Genomic DNA, 6832 nt, shown 5'->3' with positions numbered 1-6832 from the left:
ACATTACTTTGCCAACAAAGGTCCATCTAGTCAAGGCTATGGTTTTTCGAGTGGTCATGTACAGATGTGAGAGGTCGACTGTGAAGAAAGCTGAATGCTGAAGAATTGATGCTTTTGAACTGTGGTGTTGGAGAAGACTCTTGAGACTCCCTTGGACTTCAAGGAGATCCAACCAGTCCATTCTGAAGGAGATCAGCCCTGGGATTTCTTTGGAAGGAATGAGGCTAAAGCTGAAACTCCAGTACTTTGGCCACCTCATGCGAAGAGTTGACTCATTGGAAAAGACTCTGATTCTGGGAGGGATTGGGGGCAGGAAGAGAAGGGGACGACAGAGGATGAGATGGCTAGATGGCATTACTGACTCGATGGACGTGAATCTGTGTGAACTCCGGGAGTTGGTGATGGACAGGGAGGCCTGGCGTGCTGCGATTCCTGGGGTCACAAACAGTCAGACATGACTGACTGACTGAACTGAACTGACTAAAGGGAAAAAAAGGTTGAGAAAATGAAAGTTAACTGATCAGTTCATGCAGCAAGTCAAGAATTATATAAAGAATAATCTGCGATTGAATATTGAATTTACATTGTTTCCCACCAAATCAGAAGAATATAATTTAGGGGATAAGTTAAAATAGAGCATTCAGTTCAGTTCAGTCGCTCAGTCATGTCTAACTTTGTGGTCCCATGAATTGCAGCACACCAGGCCTCCTTGTCCATCACCAACTCCGGGAGTTCACTCAAACCCATGTCCATCGAGTCAGTGATGCCATCCAGCCATCTCGTCCTCTGTCATCCCCTTCTCCTCCTGCCCCCAATCCCTCCCAGCATCAGAGTCTTTTCCAATGAGTCAACTCTTCGCAGGAAGTGGCCAAACTATTGGAGTTTCAGCTTTGGCATCAGTCCTTCCAAAGAACACCCAAGACTGATCTCCTCTAGAATGGACTGGTTGGATCTCCTTGCAGTCCAAGGGACTCTCAAGAGTCTTCTCCAACACCACAGTTCAAAAGCATCAATTCTTCAGCATTCAGCTTTCTTCACTGTCTAACTCTCACATCCTTACATGACCACTGGAAAAACCATAGCCTTGACTAGATGGACCTTTGTTGGCAAAGTAATGTTTCTGCTTTTCAATGTGCTATCTAGGTTGGTCATAACTTTCCTTCCAAGGAGTAAGCATCTTTTGATTTCATGACTGCAATCACCGTCTGCAGAGATTTTGGAGCCCCAAAAAAGAGTCTGATACTGTTTCCCCATCTATTTCCCATGAAGTGATGGGACCGGATGCCATGATCTTCATTTTCTGAATGTTGAGCTTTAAGCCAACTTTTTGACTCTTCACTTTCGCTTTCATCAAGAGGCTTTTTAGTTCCTCTTCACTTTCTAGCATAAGGGTGGTGTCATCTGCATATCAGAGGTTATTGATAATTCTCCTGGAAATCTTGATTCCAGCTTGTACTTAAATTATTGAGAATAATTTTAAAAGCCTAAAATGCAATTGTCAGTTGAATGGGATGGCTTATTTGATAACTACAAATATCCCCTCTTCTCTATTCAGGATGATACATATTTAAATGTCATTTTGTGGCTGTTGATGATGTCTCTCATACACTAGATAGATTTGCAATTTTACTCTTCCAAACCCCATTTTATGTACACAGGTTTGAATGGTAATTTCTCTGTAAATGAAAAAGGAGAGGATCATTACAGGTTTGAAAATAAATTGTGAATATAATGGTTCTGAAGTTTGGAGTAAATTAAATACAATATTTTAAATACTAAAGTCCTGTGTTTTATATAGCTGAAGTAAATTTTGGTGTGATTTAGTGGAATAATTAGTTTCAGTAGTTTTCCCTAGTCTATCCTTCTTGAACTTCTACCAGTAGAAAGGTATTGCTTTATTCAAAGGTTTAATAGTTATAAATACATTATTAGAGCTGGTCTTACATTACTTTATAGCAGTAACTTGGAGGCGAAGGATGTAAAAAATAACAGAAATGAAAGAGAGAAAATCCAGTCTGAGATACTAAGACATGTGATATAGGAACAGAAAGAATTAAACATTTTCAGGACGATTGATTATTAGAAAGAGTTGAACAGTTTGTGTACATCAGTTAGAAAGAAAACAGTTTATGCAAGTGAATAAAACACTGTGGGAGACTAAAATTCAAGTGAAACTTATTAGTATCCTCAAATGCCTTACTGAATATCTAAAACATATATTTTTAAAGTTTGAGATGATATATTTTGAAAATATAGAGGTAATTAACCAGTCCATTCTGAAGGAGATCAGCCCTGGGATTTCTTTGGAAGGAATGAGGCTAAAGCTGAAACTCCAGTACTTTGGCCACCTCATGCAAAGAGTTGACTCATTGGAAAAGACTCTGATGCTGGGAGGGATTGGGGGCAGGAGGAGAAGGCGACGACAGAGGTTGAGATGTCTGGATGGCATCACTGACTCGATGGACGTGAGTCTGAGTGAACTTTAGGAGTTGGTGATGGACAGGGAGGCCTAGAGTGCTGCGATTCATGGGGTTGCAAAGAGTCGGACACGACTGAGTGACTGAACTGAACTGACTGATACTTTGCTTGTTATCCTTTTAACTATAAAATATAATATTTTATCCATAAATTAAGCACACTTTTAATTTAGGCACAAGATAAATATGGATGATTTTGGCCATGTATATATACCTCACGATTCCAAATGTGTTGATTTTTTTTTTCTATTTATCACATTTCCAGCTAGAATGGATGGAAGGAAATTTCTCACATATAACATTATCCACATATTATATCTCATATATTTGTGCTTTTTAAATTTTCTCTTAGGGTTTCATTTCTGTGTCTATTTTCTCAATAACTAATAGTGAGAATAGGAAAGTGATGACTGATTTTTTTTTCCTACAGTACCATTTCTTGAATTCTACCAGGGCATAATATCCAGTTATGGTTGATAATACATGCTAATAGAATGGTTATGTAAATATACTGCATTCCACAGTGTTAGTTTTCAAATCAGGTGTCAAAGTTGTTTACGAGAAATTAATATTTTCCTCATAAACAAAAAGAACGTAAGGAAAGCTTTTCAAAATAAAAATCAAATATTTTTCTTCAAGTTTTGAAACCTTTCTGTTATAAAATGCCCCATGCTGCAGTCCATGGGGTCGCAAAGAGTTGGATCAGACACAAACTGAGTGACTGAACTGAGCTGAACTGATGACAAGGAATGATATATTTATAAAGATTGATAACTGATTGCAGATGGCTACAAACCACTCTGAGTCATGGAAAATAGGAATAACATCACAGAATTTTTTCTCTTAGCACTTTCTCAGAAAAAAGGAAATTGACATTCTCTTTTTTTTTTACTGTTCTTACTTTGTTACATTGCAATTCTGATCAGAAACCTGCTTGTCATGAGTTCTATTGCCTCCAGTCAACTTATGAAGCAGCCCATATATTTCTTCCTGAGTCACCTCTTCCTCACGGACCTTTGTTACACCTCCACTGTCACCCCCAAGTTGATCGCTGACTTGCTGGTAGCAAAGAAGACCATTTCCTACCATGGCTGCATGACACAGGTCTTCACCATGCACTTCTTTGGGGAGATTGAGGTCTTCATCCTTGTGGGGATGGCCTATGATCGCTATGTGGCCATCTGCAAGCCTCTGCGCTGCACTCTGATCATGACCAGACAGAAGTGCCTTGCCATGATCGCTGCTTCCTGCGCTGGGGAATTCCTGCATTCCTTCAATCAGTTTCTCCTGGCAATCTTTTTACCCTACTGTGGCCCAAATGAAATAGTTCATTACTTCTGTGATGTGTATTCTTTGTTGAAACTGGCCTGCACTGACGCCACCAGAATCGATCTCTTGTCATCGCCAATTCAGGCCTCATGGGCCTGGACTTTTGTGGTCTTGTTGATATCCTACTCTGTGATGTTTTACACTGTCAGGTCCTACTTTGTAGAGAATTGCCACAAAGCTCTCTCCACCTGCAGTCCCACATCTGCAGTTCCCACATCACTGTGGTGGTCCTCTTTTTTGCTCCTTTATTCTTCATTTACATTGGACCAGCAGCTACTTTCAGTTCAGTTCAGTCGCTCAGTCGTGTCCGACTCTTTGCAACCCCATGAATTGCAGCACATCAGGCCAGCAACTACTTTACCAGAAGACAAAGTGTTTGCTCTTTTGTATACTATCATTTCTCCCATGTTCAACCCTCTAATCTACACACTGATAAACATGGAGATGAAGAATGCCATAAAGAAACTCTGGTGCCATATCACAGTAAGAAAATAAATGAACTAAAACATACCTCTGATTTTCACCACTGAACTTGTTGAATATATGAATTTTATACACTGAAAACTTTAAAATGTATAATGCTTGCCTATGTTTTTTGTTTTGTTTTAGCAACATATAGATTCAAATATGAGCAAAATCTTACAACTCCCTGGATTTATCCAGACTCTCTGCTGTACTCTTTTCTAGTTTTCTTGTTTTCTTATTTATAGCTCCTCTTCCCCTCTGATCTTTTGGCTGTGTAATCAATTTAGATATTTAGCAGTAGACTATCAAAGGTATCAAGTAATACAAATCAACACTGAGAACCCATAGAGCCCATTCTTGTATGTGACTTTAATCAATAAAGCCAATTCCAGGTAGCAATGATTTAGAAGATAATTCCAACATTTACTTGCATAATTTAAAGAATATTCTAAATGACCAAATTTTGGACAAACTTTTGAGACAAACCCTCAGATGATTGTCTTTGAAGCCCTTCCCATACAGGCATATTGGGACCTGCCACTGTCACATATTGTAAGTTGAACCCACAACCCTCAACCATTGGCCCCAGACTTTTTATGAAGATCAGTCATTCTCTACTAGCCCTGCCCTCAAAGGAAGAGTTGTAATGAGGCAAGCCAGGGCCCAGCTCCCAGATTCCAGCTAACAAATGCATTCCTAGAGGAAAGAATTCACACAGAGAAAAACATTGTTTTCCAGTAGAAATCATTGAGACCTCTCTGGCTCTCTTCATAAAACTCAGAAGAATCTAAGCTAACAAGGTTTTCATTTGGGGACCCCAGGACTGATTAATAAACAGTTCACCCCAAGTGGAAAAGGAAGCACAGAGAGTTGAGAAATGCTATACAGAAAAGCTGCCATCCTTATGCTTTGGTTCTGACCTACTGAGGCATGGTGCCTCCCATTGTCTCTGGTTTGTTTGAATGCTGTAACACCAAATAACCATTTGGCACTGGATGAGCTTGATGTTTCAAAAATGAAGATATTCAAAACCACTATGAGGTACCATTTCACACCAGTCAGAATGGCTGCGATCCAAAAGTCTACAAGTAATAAATGCTGGAGAGGGTGTGGAGAAAAGGGAGCCCTCTTACACTGTTGGTGGGAATGCAAACTCGTACAGCCACTATGGAGAACAGTGTGGAGATTCCTTAAAAAACTGGAAATAGAACTGCCTTATGATCCAGCAATCCCACTGCTGGGCATAAACACTGAGGAAACCAGAAGGGAAAGAGAAATGTGTACCCCAATGCTCATCGCAGCACTGTTTATAATAGCCAGGACATGGAAGCAACCTAGATGTCCATCAGCAGATGAATGGCTAAGAAAGCAGTGGTACATATACACAATGGAGTATTACTCAGCCATTAAAAAGAATACATTTGAATCAGTTCTAATGAGGTGGATGAAACTGGAGCCTATTATACAGAGTGAAGTAAGCCAGAAAGAAAAACACCAATACAGTATACTAAAGCATATATATGGAATTTAGAAAGATGGTAACAATAACCCTGTGTATAAGACAGCAAAAGAGACACTGATGTATAGAACAGTCTTATGGACTCTGTGGGAGAGGGAGAGGGTGGGAAGATTTGGGAGAATGGCATTGAAACATGTAAAATATCATGTATGAAACGAGTCGCCAGTCCAGGTTCCATGCATGATACTGGATGCTTGGGGCTAGTGCACTGGGACGACCCAGAGGGATGGTATGGGGAGGGAGGAGGGAGGAGGGTTCAGGAAGGGGAACACATGTATACCTGTGGCGGATTCATTTTGATATTTGGCAAAACTGATACAATTATGTAAAGTTTAAAAATAAAATTAAATTAAAAAAAAATTTAGACTTCTAAATAAGTTGCCCTACTGGTTGTAAACCACAGAGTACAACGTGTGATGGCCATCTTCCATCACACTTATTATTGGAAGCATTATTTTTTTGTTCCTGTCCATAAGTCTTAAGAAGAGTAAGAACATGTGATAAGTGGATATACCTGGGAAACACTAAGAATAAATGCTAGTAGAAAAATAGATGCCTTTTATCATGAATTCCTATCTCTGAGGTGCTACAAGAATATGAAACACAACAGAACTTTGTTATCCTGTAAATAAATTGGCTCTTTACCCTTCCAAACAAATTTACCAATAAAAATGGACAGTTTTATGGACATTCTTAATGGTTGTCTTATACCATCTACCTTTGGATTTCTTTGTGAATGTTATGGTTCAGTGAATACACTGAAATATGGACAAGGAAGTAAAATGGTATTTGGGATTTGCTTTAAGACACTGCAGAAAAGGAAAATGTGTGTGGTGGATAAATAAAACAAGAATGACAAGTTATAGGTAATTATTAAAGTCGGGTTATAGATCCATGGGAGTTCACAATACTTTTGTATTTGCTTAACATTTCTAAATTAAAAGAAAAGTCAAAGACATGGAAATTTTCCAGTGTTAAAGAACTAACATAAAAACACTCATTAGAGTATGGAGAAAAGGGAACCCTTTTAAACTGTTGGTGA

General features: G+C 39.0%; 1 pseudogene; it reads left to right on the top strand.

Annotated features, from left to right (window-relative positions):
* Positions 1–3365: 3365 nt before the first annotated feature.
* Positions 3366–4301, top strand: LOC102391296 (annotated as a pseudogene).
* The last annotated feature ends 2531 nt before the right edge of the window (positions 4302–6832 follow it).

Source organism: Bubalus bubalis, chromosome 4 (genome assembly GCF_019923935.1).
Source record: "Bubalus bubalis isolate 160015118507 breed Murrah chromosome 4, NDDB_SH_1, whole genome shotgun sequence".
Classification (NCBI taxonomy): Eukaryota; Metazoa; Chordata; class Mammalia; order Artiodactyla; family Bovidae; genus Bubalus; species Bubalus bubalis.
The sequence above is the reverse complement of the archived record's forward strand: the minus strand, read 5'-3'. Positions and strand labels throughout refer to the sequence as shown.